Genomic DNA, 12,657 nt, shown 5'->3' with positions numbered 1-12,657 from the left:
TACGTGATTCTTTTATTACCTTCTACAAAGTGTATAAAAAATCATCCGCTACGAATAGGATTGAAACCTGTGCAGGCATTGCCTATTTGATTTCAAGTCCAACGCCTTAACCACTCGGACATCGCAGCTTCTTGTCAGAGACAAACAAAACATTACGTTATTCTTTTATTACCTTCTACAAAGTGTATAAAAAATCATCCGCTACGAACAGGATTCGAACCTGTGCGGGCATTGCCCATTGGATTTCAAGTCCAACGCCTTAACCACTCGGCCATCGCAGCTTCTTGTCGAAGGCAAAAAAAATATTACGTGATTCTTTTATTACCTTCTACAAAGTGTATAAAAAATCATCCGCTACGAACAGGATTCCAACCTGTGCGGGCATTGCCCATTGGATTTCAAGTCCAACGCCTTAACCACTCGTACATTTCAGCTTCTTGTCGAAGACAAACTACACATTACGTGATTCTTTTATTACCTTCTACAAAGTGTATAAAAAACCATCCGCTACGAACAGGATGCGAACCTGTGCGGGCATTGCCCATTGGATTTCAAGTGCAACGTCTTAACCACTCGGCCATCGCAGCTTCTTGTACCAAGACAAATAAAGCATTATGTGATTCCTTTATTACCTTCTACAAGGTGCATAAAAAATCATCCGCTAAGAACAGGATTCCAACCTGTGCGGGCATTGCCCATTGGATTTCAATCAAACGTCTTAACCACTCGGCCATCGCAGCTTCTTGTCGAAGGCAAAGAAAATATTACGTGATTCTTTTATTACCTTCTACAAAGTGTATAAAAAATCATCCGCTGCGAACAGGATTCGAACCTGTGCGGGCATTGCCCATTGGATTTCAAATTCAACGCCTTAACCACTCGGCCATCGCAGCTCCTTGTCGCAGACAAACACAACATTACGTGATTCTTTATTACCTTCTACACAGTGTATAAAAAATCATCCGCTACGAACAGGATTCGAACCCGTGCGGGCATTGCCCATTGCATTTCAAGACCAACGCCTTAACCAATCGGCCATCGCAGCTTCTTGTCGAAGGCAAAAGAAAATATTACGTTATTCTTTTATTACCTTCTACAAAGTGTATAAAAAATCGACCGATACGAACAGGAATCGAACCTTTGCGGGTATTGCCCATTGGATTTCAAGTCCAACGCCTTAACCACTGGGCCATGGCATCTTCTTGTCGAAGGCAAAGAAAATATTACGTGATTCTTTTATTACCTTCTACAAAGTGTATAAAAAATCATCCGCTACGAACAGGATTCAAACCTGTGCGGGCATTGCCCATTGGTTTTCAAGTCCAACGCCTTAACCACTCGGCCATCGCAGCTTCTCGTCAAATACGCATAAAATATTACGTGATTCTTTTATTACCTTCTACAAAGTGTATAAAAAATAATCCGCTACGAAGAGGATTAGAACCTGTGCGGGCATTGCCCATTGGATTTCAAGTCCAACGCCTTAACCACTCGGCCATCGCAGCTTCTTGTCGAAGACAAACAAAAAATTACGTGATTCTTTTATTACCTTCTACAAAGTGTACAAAAAATCATCCGCTACGAACAGGATTCGCACCCGTGCGGGTATTGCCCATTGCATGTCAAGTCCAACGCCTTAACCACTCGGCCATCGCAGCTTCTTGTCGAAGGCAAAGAAAATATTACGTGATTCTTTTATTACCTTCTACAAAGTGTATAAAAAATCATCCGCTACGAACAGGATTCCAACCTGTGCGGGCATTGCCCATTGGATTTCAAGTCCAACGCCTTAACCACTCGGCCATCGCAGCTTCTTGTCGAAGGCAGAGAAAATATTACGTGATTCTTTTATTACCTTCTACAAAGTGTATAAAAAATCATCCGCTACGAACAGGAGTCGAACCTGTGCGGGCATTGCCCATTGGATTTCAAGTCCAACGCCTTAACCACTCAGCCATCGCAGCTTCTTGTCGAAGGCAAAGAAAATATTACGTGATTCTTTTATTACCTTCTACAAAGTGTATAAAAAATCATCCGCTACGAAAAGGATTCCAACCTGTGCGGGCATTGCCCATTGGATTTCAAGTCCAACGCCTTAACCACTCGGCCATCGCAGCTTCTTGACGAAGGCAAAGAAAATATTACGTGATTCTTTTATTACCTTCTACAAAGTGTATAAAAAATCATCCGCTACGAACAGGATTCGAACCTGTGCGGGCATTGCCCATTGGATTTCAAGTCGAACGCCTTAACCACTCGGCAATCGCAGCTGCTTGTCGAAGGCAAAGAACATATTACGTTATTCTTTTATTACCTTCTACAAAGTGTATAAAAAATCATCCGCTACGAACAGTATTCCAACCTGTGCGGGCATTGCCCATTGGATTTCAAGTCCAACGCCTTAACCACTCGGCCATCGCAGCTTCTCGTCAAATACGCATAAAATATTACGTGATTCTTTTATTACCTTCTACAAAGTGTATAAAAAATCTTCCGCTACGAACAGGATTCGAACATGTGCGGGCATTGCCCATTGGATTTCAAGTCAAACGCCTTAACCACTCGGCCATCGCAGCTTCTTGTCGAAGGCAAAGAACATATTACGTGATTCTTTTATTACCTTCTACAAAGTGTATAAAAAATCATCCGCTACGAACAGGATTCGAACCTGTGCGGGCATTGCCCATTGGATTTCAAGTCCAACGCCTTAACAACTCGGCAATCGCAGCTTCTTGTTGAAGGAAAAGAAAATATTAAGTGATTCTTTTATTACCTTCTACAAAGTGTATAAAAAATAATCCGCTACGGACAGGATTCCAACCTGTGCGGGCATTGCCCATTGGATTTCAAGTCCAACGCCTTAACCAATCGGCCATCGCAGCTTCTCGTCAAATACGCCTAAAATATTACGTGAGTCTTTTATTACCTTCTACAAGGTGTATAAAAAATAATCCGCTACGAACAGGATTCGAACCTGTGCGGGCATTGCCCATTGGATTTCAAGTCCAACGCCTTAACCACTCGGCCATCGCAGCTTCTTGTCGAAGGCAAAGAAAATATTACGTTATTCTTTTATTACCTTCTACAAAGTGTATAAAAAATCATCCGCTACGAACAGGATTCGAACCTGTGCGGGCATTGCCCATTGGATTTCAAGACAAACAAAAACTTACGTGATTCTTTTATTACCTTCTACAAAGTGTATAAAAAATATTCCGCTACGAACAGGATTCGAACCTGCGCGGGCATTGCCCATTGGATTTCAAGTCCAACGCCTTAACCACTCTGTCATCGCAGCTTCTTGTCGAAGTCAAAGAACATATTACGTTATTCTTTTATTACCTTCTACAAAGTGTATAAAAAATCATCCGCTACGAACAGGATTAGAACCTGTGCGGGCATTGCCCATTGGATTTCAAGTCCAACGCCTTAACCACTCGGCCATCGCAGCTTCTTGTCGAAGGCATAGAACATATTACGTGATTCTTTTATTACCTTCTACAAAGTGTATAAAAAATCATCCGCTACGAACAGGATTCGAACCTGTGCGGGCACAGCCCATTGGATTTCAAGTCCAACGCCTTAACCACTCGGCCATCGCAGCTTCTTGTTGAAGGAAAAGAAAATATTACGTTATTCTTTTATTACCTTCTACAAAGTGTATAAAAAAATCATCCGCTACGGACAGGATTCCAACCTGTGCGGGCATTGCCCATTGGATTTCAAGTCCAACGCCTTAACCAATCGGCCATCGCAGCTTCTCGTCAAATACGCCTAAAATATTACGTGAGTCTTTTATTACCTTCTACAAAGTGTATAAAAAATCATCCGCTACGAACAGGATTCCAACCTGTGCGGGCATTGCCCATTGGATTTCAAGTCCAACGCCTTAACCACTCGGCCATCACAGCTTCTTGTCGAAGGCAAAGAAAATATTACGTGATTCTTTTATTACCTTCTACAAAGTGTATAAAAAATAATCCGCTACGAACAGGATTCGAACCTGTGCGGGCATTGCCCATTGGATTTCAAGTCCAACGCCTTAACCACTCGGCCATCGCAGCTTCTTATCGAAGACAAAGAACATATTACGTTATTCTTTTAGTACCTTCTACAAAGTGTATAAAAAATCATCCTCTACGAACAGGATTCCAACCTGTGCGGGCATTGCCCATTGGATTTCAAGCCCAACGCCTTAACCACTCGGCCATCGCAGCTTCTTGTCGAAGGCAAAGAAAATATTACGTGATTCTTTTATTACCTTCTACAAAGTGTATAACAAATCATCCGCTACGAACAGGATTCGAACCTGTGCGGGCATTGCCCATTGGATTTCAAGTCCAACGCCTTAACCACTCGGCCATCGCAGCTTCTTGTCGAAGGCAAAGAACATATTACGTGATTCTTTTATTACCTTCTACAAAGTGTATAAAAATTCATCGTCTGCGAACAGGATTCCAACCTGTGCGGGCATTGCCCATTGGATTGCAAGTTCACCGCCTTAACCACTCAGCCATCGCAGCTTCTTGTTGAAGGAAAAGAAAATATTACGTGATTCTTTTATTACCTTCTACAAAGTGTATAAAAAATCATCCGCTACGAACAGGTCTCGAACCTGTGCGGGCATTGCCCATTGGATTTCAAGTCCAACGCCTTAACCACTCGGCCATCGCAGCTTCTCGTCAAATACGCATAAAATATTACGTGATTCTTTTATTACCTTCTACAAAGTGTATAAAAAATAATCCGCTACGAACAGGATTCGAACCTGTGCGGGCATTGCCCATTGGATTTCAAGTCCAACGCCTTAACCACTCGGCCATCGCAGCTTCTTGTCGAAGGCAAAGAAAATATTACGTGATTCTTTTATTACCTTCTACAAAGTGTATAAAAAAAACCGCTACGAACAGGATTCGAACCTGTGCCGGCGTTGCCCATTGGATTTCAAGTCCAACGCCTTAACCACTCAGCCATCGCAGCTTCTTGTCGAAGGCAAAGAAAATATTACGTGATTCTTTTATTACCTTCTACAAAGTGTATAAAAAATCATCCGCTACGAACAGGATTCCAACCTGTGCGGGCATTGCCCATTGGATTTCAAGTCCAACGCCTTAACCACTCGGCCATCGCAGCTTCTTGTCGAAGGCAAAGAAAATATTACGTGATTCTTTTATTACCTTCTACAAAGTGTATAAAAAATCATCCGCTACGAACAGGATTCGAACCTGTGCGGGCATTGCCCATTGGATTTCAAATCCAACGCCTTAACCACTCGGCCATCGCAGCTTCTTGTCGAAGGCAAAGAAAATATTACGTGATTCTTTTATTACCTTCTACAAAGTTTATAAAAAAAACCGCTACGAACAGGATTCGAACCTGTGCCGGCATTGCCCATTGGATTTCAAGTCCAACGCCTTAACCACTCGGCCATCGCAGCTTCTTGTCGAAGGCAAAGAAAATATTACGTGATTCTTTTATTACCTTCTACAAAGTGTATAAAAAATCATCCGCTACGAACAGGATTCGAACCTGTGCGGGCATTGCCCATTGGATTTCAAGTCCAACGCCTTAACCACTCGGCCATCGCAGCTTCTTGTTGAAGGCAAAGAAAATATTACGTGATTCTTTTATTACCTTCTACAAAGTGTATAAAAAATCATCCGCTACGAACAGGATTCGAACCTGTGCGGGCATAGCCCATTGGATTTCAAGACAAACAAAAACTTACGTGATTCTTTTATTACCTTCTACAAAGTGTATAAAAAATATTCCGCTACGAACAGGATTCGAACCTTTGCGGGCATTGCCCATTGGATTTCAAATCCAACGCCTTAACCACTCGGCCATCGCAGCTTCTTGTCGAAGACAAACAAAACATTACGTGATTCTTTTATTACCTTCTACAAAGTGTATAAAAAATCATCCGCTACGAACAGGATTCGAACCTGTGCGGGCATTGCCCATTGGATTTCAAGTCCAACGCCTTAACCACTCGGCCATCGCAGCTTCTTGTCGAAGGCAAAGAACATATTACGTTATTCTTCTACAAAGTGTATAAAAAATCATCCGCTACGAACAGGATTCCAACCTGTGCGGGCATTGCCCATTGGATTTCAAGTCACACGCCTTAACCACTCGGCCATCGCAGCTTCTTGTTGAAGGAAAAGAAAATATTACGTTATTCTTTTATTACCTTCTACAAAGTGTATAAAAAAATCATCCGCTACGGACAGGATTCCAACCTGTGCGGGCATTGCCCATTGGATTTCAAGTCCAACGCCTTAACCAATCGGCCATCGCAGCTTCTCGTCAAATACGCCTAAAATATTACGTGAGTCTTTTATTACCTTCTACAAAGTGTATAAAAAATCATCCGCTACGAACAGGATTCGAACCTGTGCGGGCATTGCCCATTGGATTTCAAGTCCAACGCCTTAACAACTCGGCCATCGCAGCTTCTCGTCAAATACGCATAAAATATTACGTGATTCTTTTATTACCTTCTACAAAGTGTATAAAAAATCATCCGCTACGAACAGGATTCGAACCTGTGCGGGCATTGCCCATTGGATTTCAAGTCCAACGCCTTAACCACTCGGCCATCGCAGCTTCTTGTCGAAGGCAAAGAACATATTACGTGATTCTTTTATTACCTTCTACAAAGTGTATAAAGAATCATCCGCTACGAACAGGATTCGAACCTGTGCGGGCATTGCCCATTGGATTTCAAGTCACACGCCTTAACCACTCGGCCATCGCAGCTTCTTGTTGAAGGAAAAGAAAATATTACGTGATTCTTTTATTACCTTCTACAAAGTGTATAAAAAAATCATCCGCTACGGACAGGATTCCAACCTGTGCGGGCATTGCCCATTGGATTTCAAGTCCAACGCCTTAACCAATCGGCCATCGCAGCTTCTCGTCAAATACGCCTAAAATATTACGTGAGTCTTTTATTACCTTCTACAAAGTGTATAAAAAATCATCCGCTACGAACAGGATTCGAACCTGTGCGGGCATTGCCCATTGGATTTCAAGTCCAACGCCTTAACAACTCGGCCATCGCAGCTTCTTGTCGAAGGCAAAGAAAATATTACGTGATTCTTTTATTACCTTCTACAAAGTGTATTAAAAATAATCCCCTACGAACAGGATTCGAACCTGTGCGGGCATTGCCCATTGGATTTCAAGTCCAACGCCTTAACCACTCGGCCATCGCAGCTTCTTATCGAAGGCAAAGAACATATTACGTTATTCTTTTAGTACCTTCTACAAAGTGTATAAAAAATCATCCTCTACGAACAGGACTCCAACCTGTGCGGGCATTGCCCATTGGATTTCAAGTCCAACGCCTTAACCACTCGGCCATCGCAGCTTCTTGTCGAAGGCAAAGAAAATATTACGTGATTCTTTTATTACCTTCTACAAAGTGTATAAAAAATCATCCGCTACGAACAGGATTCGAACCTGTGCGGGCATTGCCCATTGGATTTCAAGTCCAACGCCTTAACCACTCGGCCATCGCAGCTTCTCGTCACATACGCATAAAATATGACGTGATTCTTTTATTACCTTCTACAAAGTGTATAAAAAATCATCCGCTACGAACAGGATTCGAACCTGTGCGGGCATTGCCCATTTGATTTCAAGTCCAACGCCTTAACAACTCGGCCATCGCAGCTTCTTGTCGAAGGCAAAGAACATATTACGTGAGTCTTTTATTACCTTCTACAAAGTGTATAAAACATAGTCCGCTACGAACAGGATTCGACCCTGTGCGGGCATTGCCCATTGGATTTCAAGTCAAACGCCTCAACCACTCGGCCATCGCAGCTTCTTGTCGAAGGCAAAGAAAATATTACGTGATTCTTTTATTACCTTCTACAAAGTGTATAAAAATTCATCCGCTGCGAACAGGATTCCAACCTGTGCGGGCATTGCCCATTGGATTTCAAGTTCAACGCCTTAACCACTCGGCCATCGCAGCTTCTTGTTGAAGGAAAAGAAAATATTACGTGATTCTTTTATTACCTTCTACAAAGTGTATAAAAAATCATCCGCTACGAACAGGATTCCAACCTGTGCGGGCATTGCCCATTGGATTTCAAGTCCAACGCCTTAACCACTCGGCCATCGCAGCTTTTCGTCAAATACGCATAAAATATTACGTGAGTCTTTTATTACCTTCTACAAAGTGTATAAAAAATCATCCGCTACGAACAGGATTCGAACCTGTGCGGGCATTGCCCATTGGATTTCAAGTCCAACGCCTTAACCACTCGGCCATCGCAGCTTCTTGTCGAAGACAAACAAAACATTACGTGATTCTTTTATTACCTTCTACAAAGTGTATAAAAAATCATCCGCTACGAACAGGATTCCAACCTGTGCGGGCATTGCCCATTGGATTTCAAGTCCAACGCCTTAACCACTCGGCCATCGACGCTTCTTGTCGAAGGCAAAGAACATATTACGTTATTCTTTTATTACCTTCTACAAAGTGTATAAAAAATCATCCGCTACGAACAGGATTCCAACCTGTGCGGGCATTGCCCATTGGATTTCAAGTCCAACGCCTTAACCACTCGGCCATCGCAGCTTCTCGTCAAATACGCATAAAATATTACGTGATTCTTTTATTACCTTCTACAAAGTGTATAAAAAATCATCCGCTACGAACAGGATTCGAACCTGTGCGGGCATTGCCCATTGGATTTCAAGTCCAACGCCTTAACCACTCGGCCATCGCAGCTTCTTGTCGGAGGAAACGAACATATTACGTGATTCTTTTATTACCTTCTACAAAGTGTATTAAAAATCATCCGCTACGAACAGGATTCGAACCTGTGCGGGCATTGCCCATTGGATTTCAAGTCCAACGCCTTAACCACTCGGCCATCGCAGCTTCTTGTCGAAGGCAAAGAAAATATTACGTGATTCTTTTATTACCTTCTACAAAGTGTATAAAAAATCATCCGCTACGGACAGGATTCCAACCTGTGCGGGCATTGCCTATTGGATTTCAAGTCCAACGCCTTAACCAATCGGCCATCGCAGCTTCTTGTTGAAGGAAAAGAAAATATTACGTGATTCTTTTATTACCTTCTACAAAGTGTATAAAAAATCATCCGCTACGGACAGGATTCCAACCTGTGCGGGCATTGCCCATTGGATTTCAAGTCCAACGCCTTAACCAATCGGCCATCGCAGCTTCTTGTCGAAGGCAAAGAAAATATTACGTGATTCTTTTATAACCTTCTACAAAGTGTATAAACAATCATCCGCTACGAACAGGATTCGAACCTGTGCGGGCATTGCCCATTGGATTTCAAGTCCAACGCCTTAACCACTCGGCCATCGCAGCTTCTTGTCGAAGACAAAGAAAATATTACGTGATTCTTTTATTACCTTCTACAAAGTGTATAAAAAATCATCCGCTACGAACAGGATTCGAACCTGTGCGGGCATTGCCCATTGGATTTCAAGTCAAACGCCTTAACCACTCGGCCATCGCAGCTTCTTGTCGAAGGCAAACAAAACATTACGTTATTTTTTTATTACCTTCTACAAAGTGTATAAACAATCATCCGCTACGAACAGGATTCGAACCTGTGCGGGCATTGCCCATTGGATTTCAAGACAAACAAAAACTTACGTGATTCTTTTATTACCTTCTACAAAGTGTATAAAAAATCATCCGCTACGAACAGGATTCGAACCTGTGCGGGCATTGCCCATTGCATTTCAAGTCCAACGCCTTAACCACTCGGCCATCGCAGCTGCTTGTCCTAGGCAAAGAAAATATTACGTGATTCTTTTATTACCTTCTACAAAGTGTATAAACAATCATCCGCTACGAACAGGATTCGAACCTGTGCGGGCATTGCCCATTGGATTTCAAGTCCAACGCCTTAACCACTCGGCCATCGCAGCTTCTAGTCGAAGGCAAAGAATATATTACGTGATTCTTTTATTACCTTCTACAAAGTGTATAAAAAATAATCCGCTACGAACAGGATTCGAACCTGTGCGGGCATTGCCCATTGGATTTAAAGTCCAACGCCTTAACCACTCGGCCATCGCAGCTTCTTGTCGAAGGCAAAGAACATATTACGTTGTTCTTTTATTACCTTCTACAAAGTGTCTAAAAAATCATCCGCTACGAACAGGATTCGAACCTGTGCGGGCATTGCCCATTGGATTTCAAGTCCAACGCCTTAACCACTCGGCCATCGCAGCTTCTCGTCAAATACGCATAAAATATTACGTGATTCTTTTATTACCTTCTACAAAGTGTATAAAAAATCATCCGCTACGAACAGGATTCGAACCTGTGCGGGCATTGCCCATTGGATTTCAAGTCCAACGCCTTAACCACTCGGCCATCGCAGCTTCTTGTCGGAGGCAAAGAACATATTACGTGATTCTTTTATTACCTTCTACAAAGTGTATTAAAAATCATCCGCTACGAACAGGATTCGAACCTGTTCGGGCATTGCCCATTGGATTTCAAGTCAAACGCCTTAACCACTCGGCCATCGCAGCTTCTTGTCGAAGGCAAAGAAAATATTACGTGATTCTTTTATTACCTTCTACAAAGTGTATAAACAATCATCCGCTACGAACAGGATTCGAACCTGTGCGGGCATTGCCCATTGGATTTCAAGACAAACAAAAACTTACGTGATTCTTTTATTACCTTCTACAAAGTGTATAAAAAATCATCCGCTACGAACAGGATTCGAACCTGTGCGGGCATTGCCCATTGCATTTATAGTCCAACGCCTTAACCACTCGGCCATCGCAGCTGCTTGTCCAAGGCAAAGAAAATATTACGTGATTCTTTTATTACCTTCTACAAAGTGTATAAACAATCATCCGCTACGAACAGGATTCCAACCTGTGCGGGCATTGCCCATTGGATTTCAAGTCCAACGCCTTAACCACTCGGCCATCGCAGCTTCTTGTCGAAGACAAACAAAACATTACGTGATTCTTTTATTACCTTCTACAAAGTGTATAAAAAATAGTCCGCTACGAACAGGATTCGAACCTGTGTGGGCATTGCCCATTGGATTTCAAGTCAAACGCCTCAACCACTCGGCCATCGCAGCTTCTTGTCGAAGGCAAAGAAAATATTACGTGATTCTTTTATTACCTTCTACAAAGTGTATAAAAATTCATCCGCTGCGAACAGGATTCGAACCTGTGCGGGCATTGCCCATTGGATTTCAAGTTCAACGCCTTAACCACTCGGCCATCGCAGCTTCTTGTTGAAGGAAAAGAAAATATTACGTGATTCTTTTATTACCTTCTACAAAGTGTATAAAAATCATCCGCTACGAACAGGATTCGAACCTGTGCGGGCATTGCCCATTGGATTTCAAGTCCAACGCCTTAACCACTCGGCCATCGCAGCTTCTCGTCAAATACGCATAAAATATTACGTGAGTCTTTTATTACCTTCTACAAAGTGTATAAAAAATCATCCGCTACGAACAGGATTCGAACCTGTGCGGGCATTGCCCATTGGATTTCAAGTCCAACGCCTTAATCACTCGGCCATCGCAGCTTCTTGTCGGAGGAAACGAACATATTACGTGATTCTTTTATTACCTTCTACAAAGTGTATTAAAAATCATCCGCTACGAACAGGATTCCAACCTGTGCGGGCATTGCCCATTGGATTTCAAGTCCAACGCCTTAACCACTCGGCCATCGCAGCTTCTTGTCGACGGCAAAGAAAATATTACGTTATTCTTTTATTACCTTCTACAAAGTGTATAAAAAATCATCCGCTACGGACAGGATTCCAACCTGTGCGGGCATTGCCCATTGGATTTCAAGTCCAACGCCTTAACCAATCGGCCATCGCAGCTTCTTGTTGAAGGAAAAGAAAATATTACGTGATTCTTTTATTACCTTCTACAAAGTGTATAAAAAATCATCCGCTACGGACAGGATTCCAACCTGTGCGGGCATTGCCCATTGGATTTCAAGTCCAACGCCTTAACCAATCGGCCATCGCAGCTTCTTGTCGAAGGCAAAGAAAATATTACGTGATTCTTTTATTACCTTCTACACAGTGTATAAACAATCATCCGCTACGAACAGGATTCGAACCTGTGCGGGCATTGCCCATTGGATTTCAAGTCCAACGCCTTAACCACTCGGCCATCGCAGCTTCTTGTCGAAGACAAAGAAAATATAACGTGATTCTTTTATTACCTTCTACAAAGTGTATAAAAAATCATCCGCTACGAACAGGATTCGAACCTGTGCGGGCATTGCCCATTGGATTTCAAGTCAAACGCCTTAACCACTCGGCCATCGCAGCTTCTTGTCGAAGGCAAACAAAACATTACGTGATTCTTTTATTACCTTCTACAAAGTGTATAAACAATCATCCGCTACGAAAAGGATTCGAACCTGTGCGGGCATTGCCCATTGGATTTCAAGACAAACAAAAACTTACGTGATTCTTTTATTACCTTCTACAAAGTGTATAAAAAATGATCCGCTACGAACAGGATTCGAACCTGTGCGGGCATTGCCCATTGCATTTCAAGTCCAACGCCTTAACCACTCGGCCATCGCAGCTGCTTGTCCAACGCAAAGAAAATATTACGTGATTCTTTTATTACCTTCTACAAAGTG

General features: G+C 42.5%; 73 non-coding genes across 73 annotated transcripts; all 73 read right to left on the bottom strand.

The window, feature by feature from the left end:
• Positions 1–199: 199 nt before the first annotated feature.
• Trnas-uga (transfer RNA serine (anticodon UGA)) lies at positions 200–281 on the bottom strand. Its single transcript has one exon. It is a non-coding gene; the product is annotated as a tRNA-Ser (tRNA).
• A 224-nt stretch (positions 282–505) lies between these two features.
• On the bottom strand, positions 506–587 carry Trnas-uga (transfer RNA serine (anticodon UGA)). The gene has a single exon. It is a non-coding gene; the product is annotated as a tRNA-Ser (tRNA).
• Positions 588–811: 224 nt separating this feature from the next.
• Trnas-uga (transfer RNA serine (anticodon UGA)) lies at positions 812–893 on the bottom strand. The gene has a single exon. It is a non-coding gene; the product is annotated as a tRNA-Ser (tRNA).
• A 70-nt stretch (positions 894–963) lies between these two features.
• On the bottom strand, positions 964–1,045 carry Trnas-uga (transfer RNA serine (anticodon UGA)). Its single transcript has one exon. It is a non-coding gene; the product is annotated as a tRNA-Ser (tRNA).
• Positions 1,046–1,117: 72 nt separating this feature from the next.
• Positions 1,118–1,199, bottom strand: Trnas-uga (transfer RNA serine (anticodon UGA)). Its single transcript has one exon. It is a non-coding gene; the product is annotated as a tRNA-Ser (tRNA).
• A 71-nt stretch (positions 1,200–1,270) lies between these two features.
• On the bottom strand, positions 1,271–1,352 carry Trnas-uga (transfer RNA serine (anticodon UGA)). Its single transcript has one exon. It is a non-coding gene; the product is annotated as a tRNA-Ser (tRNA).
• Positions 1,353–1,423: 71 nt separating this feature from the next.
• Positions 1,424–1,505, bottom strand: Trnas-uga (transfer RNA serine (anticodon UGA)). The gene has a single exon. It is a non-coding gene; the product is annotated as a tRNA-Ser (tRNA).
• Positions 1,506–1,729: 224 nt separating this feature from the next.
• Trnas-uga (transfer RNA serine (anticodon UGA)) lies at positions 1,730–1,811 on the bottom strand. Its single transcript has one exon. It is a non-coding gene; the product is annotated as a tRNA-Ser (tRNA).
• A 71-nt stretch (positions 1,812–1,882) lies between these two features.
• Positions 1,883–1,964, bottom strand: Trnas-uga (transfer RNA serine (anticodon UGA)). Its single transcript has one exon. It is a non-coding gene; the product is annotated as a tRNA-Ser (tRNA).
• Positions 1,965–2,035: 71 nt separating this feature from the next.
• On the bottom strand, positions 2,036–2,117 carry Trnas-uga (transfer RNA serine (anticodon UGA)). The gene has a single exon. It is a non-coding gene; the product is annotated as a tRNA-Ser (tRNA).
• Positions 2,118–2,188: 71 nt separating this feature from the next.
• Positions 2,189–2,270, bottom strand: Trnas-uga (transfer RNA serine (anticodon UGA)). Its single transcript has one exon. It is a non-coding gene; the product is annotated as a tRNA-Ser (tRNA).
• Positions 2,271–2,341: 71 nt separating this feature from the next.
• Positions 2,342–2,423, bottom strand: Trnas-uga (transfer RNA serine (anticodon UGA)). Its single transcript has one exon. It is a non-coding gene; the product is annotated as a tRNA-Ser (tRNA).
• Positions 2,424–2,494: 71 nt separating this feature from the next.
• Positions 2,495–2,576, bottom strand: Trnas-uga (transfer RNA serine (anticodon UGA)). Its single transcript has one exon. It is a non-coding gene; the product is annotated as a tRNA-Ser (tRNA).
• Positions 2,577–2,647: 71 nt separating this feature from the next.
• Trnas-uga (transfer RNA serine (anticodon UGA)) lies at positions 2,648–2,729 on the bottom strand. The gene has a single exon. It is a non-coding gene; the product is annotated as a tRNA-Ser (tRNA).
• Positions 2,730–2,800: 71 nt separating this feature from the next.
• On the bottom strand, positions 2,801–2,882 carry Trnas-uga (transfer RNA serine (anticodon UGA)). Its single transcript has one exon. It is a non-coding gene; the product is annotated as a tRNA-Ser (tRNA).
• A 71-nt stretch (positions 2,883–2,953) lies between these two features.
• On the bottom strand, positions 2,954–3,035 carry Trnas-uga (transfer RNA serine (anticodon UGA)). The gene has a single exon. It is a non-coding gene; the product is annotated as a tRNA-Ser (tRNA).
• A 181-nt stretch (positions 3,036–3,216) lies between these two features.
• Positions 3,217–3,298, bottom strand: Trnas-uga (transfer RNA serine (anticodon UGA)). The gene has a single exon. It is a non-coding gene; the product is annotated as a tRNA-Ser (tRNA).
• Positions 3,299–3,369: 71 nt separating this feature from the next.
• Positions 3,370–3,451, bottom strand: Trnas-uga (transfer RNA serine (anticodon UGA)). Its single transcript has one exon. It is a non-coding gene; the product is annotated as a tRNA-Ser (tRNA).
• Positions 3,452–3,522: 71 nt separating this feature from the next.
• Trnas-uga (transfer RNA serine (anticodon UGA)) lies at positions 3,523–3,604 on the bottom strand. The gene has a single exon. It is a non-coding gene; the product is annotated as a tRNA-Ser (tRNA).
• A 72-nt stretch (positions 3,605–3,676) lies between these two features.
• On the bottom strand, positions 3,677–3,758 carry Trnas-uga (transfer RNA serine (anticodon UGA)). The gene has a single exon. It is a non-coding gene; the product is annotated as a tRNA-Ser (tRNA).
• Positions 3,759–3,829: 71 nt separating this feature from the next.
• Positions 3,830–3,911, bottom strand: Trnas-uga (transfer RNA serine (anticodon UGA)). The gene has a single exon. It is a non-coding gene; the product is annotated as a tRNA-Ser (tRNA).
• Positions 3,912–3,982: 71 nt separating this feature from the next.
• Positions 3,983–4,064, bottom strand: Trnas-uga (transfer RNA serine (anticodon UGA)). The gene has a single exon. It is a non-coding gene; the product is annotated as a tRNA-Ser (tRNA).
• A 71-nt stretch (positions 4,065–4,135) lies between these two features.
• On the bottom strand, positions 4,136–4,217 carry Trnas-uga (transfer RNA serine (anticodon UGA)). The gene has a single exon. It is a non-coding gene; the product is annotated as a tRNA-Ser (tRNA).
• Positions 4,218–4,288: 71 nt separating this feature from the next.
• Positions 4,289–4,370, bottom strand: Trnas-uga (transfer RNA serine (anticodon UGA)). The gene has a single exon. It is a non-coding gene; the product is annotated as a tRNA-Ser (tRNA).
• A 224-nt stretch (positions 4,371–4,594) lies between these two features.
• On the bottom strand, positions 4,595–4,676 carry Trnas-uga (transfer RNA serine (anticodon UGA)). The gene has a single exon. It is a non-coding gene; the product is annotated as a tRNA-Ser (tRNA).
• Positions 4,677–4,747: 71 nt separating this feature from the next.
• On the bottom strand, positions 4,748–4,829 carry Trnas-uga (transfer RNA serine (anticodon UGA)). Its single transcript has one exon. It is a non-coding gene; the product is annotated as a tRNA-Ser (tRNA).
• Positions 4,830–4,898: 69 nt separating this feature from the next.
• Trnas-uga (transfer RNA serine (anticodon UGA)) lies at positions 4,899–4,980 on the bottom strand. The gene has a single exon. It is a non-coding gene; the product is annotated as a tRNA-Ser (tRNA).
• A 71-nt stretch (positions 4,981–5,051) lies between these two features.
• On the bottom strand, positions 5,052–5,133 carry Trnas-uga (transfer RNA serine (anticodon UGA)). Its single transcript has one exon. It is a non-coding gene; the product is annotated as a tRNA-Ser (tRNA).
• Positions 5,134–5,204: 71 nt separating this feature from the next.
• Trnas-uga (transfer RNA serine (anticodon UGA)) lies at positions 5,205–5,286 on the bottom strand. Its single transcript has one exon. It is a non-coding gene; the product is annotated as a tRNA-Ser (tRNA).
• Positions 5,287–5,355: 69 nt separating this feature from the next.
• Positions 5,356–5,437, bottom strand: Trnas-uga (transfer RNA serine (anticodon UGA)). Its single transcript has one exon. It is a non-coding gene; the product is annotated as a tRNA-Ser (tRNA).
• A 71-nt stretch (positions 5,438–5,508) lies between these two features.
• Trnas-uga (transfer RNA serine (anticodon UGA)) lies at positions 5,509–5,590 on the bottom strand. Its single transcript has one exon. It is a non-coding gene; the product is annotated as a tRNA-Ser (tRNA).
• A 181-nt stretch (positions 5,591–5,771) lies between these two features.
• Trnas-uga (transfer RNA serine (anticodon UGA)) lies at positions 5,772–5,853 on the bottom strand. The gene has a single exon. It is a non-coding gene; the product is annotated as a tRNA-Ser (tRNA).
• Positions 5,854–5,924: 71 nt separating this feature from the next.
• Trnas-uga (transfer RNA serine (anticodon UGA)) lies at positions 5,925–6,006 on the bottom strand. The gene has a single exon. It is a non-coding gene; the product is annotated as a tRNA-Ser (tRNA).
• Positions 6,007–6,067: 61 nt separating this feature from the next.
• Positions 6,068–6,149, bottom strand: Trnas-uga (transfer RNA serine (anticodon UGA)). Its single transcript has one exon. It is a non-coding gene; the product is annotated as a tRNA-Ser (tRNA).
• Positions 6,150–6,221: 72 nt separating this feature from the next.
• On the bottom strand, positions 6,222–6,303 carry Trnas-uga (transfer RNA serine (anticodon UGA)). Its single transcript has one exon. It is a non-coding gene; the product is annotated as a tRNA-Ser (tRNA).
• Positions 6,304–6,374: 71 nt separating this feature from the next.
• Positions 6,375–6,456, bottom strand: Trnas-uga (transfer RNA serine (anticodon UGA)). The gene has a single exon. It is a non-coding gene; the product is annotated as a tRNA-Ser (tRNA).
• A 71-nt stretch (positions 6,457–6,527) lies between these two features.
• On the bottom strand, positions 6,528–6,609 carry Trnas-uga (transfer RNA serine (anticodon UGA)). The gene has a single exon. It is a non-coding gene; the product is annotated as a tRNA-Ser (tRNA).
• A 71-nt stretch (positions 6,610–6,680) lies between these two features.
• On the bottom strand, positions 6,681–6,762 carry Trnas-uga (transfer RNA serine (anticodon UGA)). The gene has a single exon. It is a non-coding gene; the product is annotated as a tRNA-Ser (tRNA).
• A 72-nt stretch (positions 6,763–6,834) lies between these two features.
• On the bottom strand, positions 6,835–6,916 carry Trnas-uga (transfer RNA serine (anticodon UGA)). Its single transcript has one exon. It is a non-coding gene; the product is annotated as a tRNA-Ser (tRNA).
• A 71-nt stretch (positions 6,917–6,987) lies between these two features.
• Trnas-uga (transfer RNA serine (anticodon UGA)) lies at positions 6,988–7,069 on the bottom strand. The gene has a single exon. It is a non-coding gene; the product is annotated as a tRNA-Ser (tRNA).
• Positions 7,070–7,140: 71 nt separating this feature from the next.
• Trnas-uga (transfer RNA serine (anticodon UGA)) lies at positions 7,141–7,222 on the bottom strand. Its single transcript has one exon. It is a non-coding gene; the product is annotated as a tRNA-Ser (tRNA).
• A 71-nt stretch (positions 7,223–7,293) lies between these two features.
• On the bottom strand, positions 7,294–7,375 carry Trnas-uga (transfer RNA serine (anticodon UGA)). Its single transcript has one exon. It is a non-coding gene; the product is annotated as a tRNA-Ser (tRNA).
• A 71-nt stretch (positions 7,376–7,446) lies between these two features.
• Positions 7,447–7,528, bottom strand: Trnas-uga (transfer RNA serine (anticodon UGA)). The gene has a single exon. It is a non-coding gene; the product is annotated as a tRNA-Ser (tRNA).
• Positions 7,529–7,599: 71 nt separating this feature from the next.
• Positions 7,600–7,681, bottom strand: Trnas-uga (transfer RNA serine (anticodon UGA)). Its single transcript has one exon. It is a non-coding gene; the product is annotated as a tRNA-Ser (tRNA).
• Positions 7,682–7,752: 71 nt separating this feature from the next.
• On the bottom strand, positions 7,753–7,834 carry Trnas-uga (transfer RNA serine (anticodon UGA)). Its single transcript has one exon. It is a non-coding gene; the product is annotated as a tRNA-Ser (tRNA).
• A 71-nt stretch (positions 7,835–7,905) lies between these two features.
• Trnas-uga (transfer RNA serine (anticodon UGA)) lies at positions 7,906–7,987 on the bottom strand. The gene has a single exon. It is a non-coding gene; the product is annotated as a tRNA-Ser (tRNA).
• Positions 7,988–8,058: 71 nt separating this feature from the next.
• On the bottom strand, positions 8,059–8,140 carry Trnas-uga (transfer RNA serine (anticodon UGA)). Its single transcript has one exon. It is a non-coding gene; the product is annotated as a tRNA-Ser (tRNA).
• Positions 8,141–8,211: 71 nt separating this feature from the next.
• Positions 8,212–8,293, bottom strand: Trnas-uga (transfer RNA serine (anticodon UGA)). Its single transcript has one exon. It is a non-coding gene; the product is annotated as a tRNA-Ser (tRNA).
• A 71-nt stretch (positions 8,294–8,364) lies between these two features.
• On the bottom strand, positions 8,365–8,446 carry Trnas-uga (transfer RNA serine (anticodon UGA)). Its single transcript has one exon. It is a non-coding gene; the product is annotated as a tRNA-Ser (tRNA).
• A 71-nt stretch (positions 8,447–8,517) lies between these two features.
• On the bottom strand, positions 8,518–8,599 carry Trnas-uga (transfer RNA serine (anticodon UGA)). Its single transcript has one exon. It is a non-coding gene; the product is annotated as a tRNA-Ser (tRNA).
• A 71-nt stretch (positions 8,600–8,670) lies between these two features.
• Positions 8,671–8,752, bottom strand: Trnas-uga (transfer RNA serine (anticodon UGA)). Its single transcript has one exon. It is a non-coding gene; the product is annotated as a tRNA-Ser (tRNA).
• A 71-nt stretch (positions 8,753–8,823) lies between these two features.
• On the bottom strand, positions 8,824–8,905 carry Trnas-uga (transfer RNA serine (anticodon UGA)). Its single transcript has one exon. It is a non-coding gene; the product is annotated as a tRNA-Ser (tRNA).
• Positions 8,906–8,976: 71 nt separating this feature from the next.
• Positions 8,977–9,058, bottom strand: Trnas-uga (transfer RNA serine (anticodon UGA)). The gene has a single exon. It is a non-coding gene; the product is annotated as a tRNA-Ser (tRNA).
• A 71-nt stretch (positions 9,059–9,129) lies between these two features.
• Positions 9,130–9,211, bottom strand: Trnas-uga (transfer RNA serine (anticodon UGA)). The gene has a single exon. It is a non-coding gene; the product is annotated as a tRNA-Ser (tRNA).
• Positions 9,212–9,282: 71 nt separating this feature from the next.
• On the bottom strand, positions 9,283–9,364 carry Trnas-uga (transfer RNA serine (anticodon UGA)). Its single transcript has one exon. It is a non-coding gene; the product is annotated as a tRNA-Ser (tRNA).
• A 71-nt stretch (positions 9,365–9,435) lies between these two features.
• Positions 9,436–9,517, bottom strand: Trnas-uga (transfer RNA serine (anticodon UGA)). Its single transcript has one exon. It is a non-coding gene; the product is annotated as a tRNA-Ser (tRNA).
• Positions 9,518–9,698: 181 nt separating this feature from the next.
• Positions 9,699–9,780, bottom strand: Trnas-uga (transfer RNA serine (anticodon UGA)). Its single transcript has one exon. It is a non-coding gene; the product is annotated as a tRNA-Ser (tRNA).
• Positions 9,781–9,851: 71 nt separating this feature from the next.
• Positions 9,852–9,933, bottom strand: Trnas-uga (transfer RNA serine (anticodon UGA)). The gene has a single exon. It is a non-coding gene; the product is annotated as a tRNA-Ser (tRNA).
• Positions 9,934–10,157: 224 nt separating this feature from the next.
• On the bottom strand, positions 10,158–10,239 carry Trnas-uga (transfer RNA serine (anticodon UGA)). The gene has a single exon. It is a non-coding gene; the product is annotated as a tRNA-Ser (tRNA).
• Positions 10,240–10,310: 71 nt separating this feature from the next.
• Trnas-uga (transfer RNA serine (anticodon UGA)) lies at positions 10,311–10,392 on the bottom strand. Its single transcript has one exon. It is a non-coding gene; the product is annotated as a tRNA-Ser (tRNA).
• A 71-nt stretch (positions 10,393–10,463) lies between these two features.
• Trnas-uga (transfer RNA serine (anticodon UGA)) lies at positions 10,464–10,545 on the bottom strand. The gene has a single exon. It is a non-coding gene; the product is annotated as a tRNA-Ser (tRNA).
• Positions 10,546–10,726: 181 nt separating this feature from the next.
• Positions 10,727–10,808, bottom strand: Trnay-aua (transfer RNA tyrosine (anticodon AUA)). The gene has a single exon. It is a non-coding gene; the product is annotated as a tRNA-Tyr (tRNA).
• A 71-nt stretch (positions 10,809–10,879) lies between these two features.
• Trnas-uga (transfer RNA serine (anticodon UGA)) lies at positions 10,880–10,961 on the bottom strand. Its single transcript has one exon. It is a non-coding gene; the product is annotated as a tRNA-Ser (tRNA).
• A 71-nt stretch (positions 10,962–11,032) lies between these two features.
• On the bottom strand, positions 11,033–11,114 carry Trnas-uga (transfer RNA serine (anticodon UGA)). Its single transcript has one exon. It is a non-coding gene; the product is annotated as a tRNA-Ser (tRNA).
• A 71-nt stretch (positions 11,115–11,185) lies between these two features.
• Positions 11,186–11,267, bottom strand: Trnas-uga (transfer RNA serine (anticodon UGA)). The gene has a single exon. It is a non-coding gene; the product is annotated as a tRNA-Ser (tRNA).
• Positions 11,268–11,337: 70 nt separating this feature from the next.
• Positions 11,338–11,419, bottom strand: Trnas-uga (transfer RNA serine (anticodon UGA)). The gene has a single exon. It is a non-coding gene; the product is annotated as a tRNA-Ser (tRNA).
• Positions 11,420–11,490: 71 nt separating this feature from the next.
• Positions 11,491–11,572, bottom strand: Trnas-uga (transfer RNA serine (anticodon UGA)). The gene has a single exon. It is a non-coding gene; the product is annotated as a tRNA-Ser (tRNA).
• A 71-nt stretch (positions 11,573–11,643) lies between these two features.
• Positions 11,644–11,725, bottom strand: Trnas-uga (transfer RNA serine (anticodon UGA)). The gene has a single exon. It is a non-coding gene; the product is annotated as a tRNA-Ser (tRNA).
• A 71-nt stretch (positions 11,726–11,796) lies between these two features.
• Trnas-uga (transfer RNA serine (anticodon UGA)) lies at positions 11,797–11,878 on the bottom strand. The gene has a single exon. It is a non-coding gene; the product is annotated as a tRNA-Ser (tRNA).
• Positions 11,879–11,949: 71 nt separating this feature from the next.
• On the bottom strand, positions 11,950–12,031 carry Trnas-uga (transfer RNA serine (anticodon UGA)). The gene has a single exon. It is a non-coding gene; the product is annotated as a tRNA-Ser (tRNA).
• A 71-nt stretch (positions 12,032–12,102) lies between these two features.
• Trnas-uga (transfer RNA serine (anticodon UGA)) lies at positions 12,103–12,184 on the bottom strand. The gene has a single exon. It is a non-coding gene; the product is annotated as a tRNA-Ser (tRNA).
• A 71-nt stretch (positions 12,185–12,255) lies between these two features.
• On the bottom strand, positions 12,256–12,337 carry Trnas-uga (transfer RNA serine (anticodon UGA)). The gene has a single exon. It is a non-coding gene; the product is annotated as a tRNA-Ser (tRNA).
• A 181-nt stretch (positions 12,338–12,518) lies between these two features.
• Positions 12,519–12,600, bottom strand: Trnas-uga (transfer RNA serine (anticodon UGA)). The gene has a single exon. It is a non-coding gene; the product is annotated as a tRNA-Ser (tRNA).
• Between the last annotated feature and the right edge of the window lie 57 nt (positions 12,601–12,657).

The sequence above is a fragment of the Euprymna scolopes genome, chromosome 15 (assembly GCF_053919585.1).
Source record: "Euprymna scolopes isolate OS-2025 chromosome 15, ASM5391958v1, whole genome shotgun sequence".
NCBI classification, from domain to species: domain Eukaryota; kingdom Metazoa; phylum Mollusca; class Cephalopoda; order Sepiida; family Sepiolidae; genus Euprymna; species Euprymna scolopes.
This window is presented reverse-complemented; position numbering and strand designations above follow the sequence as displayed.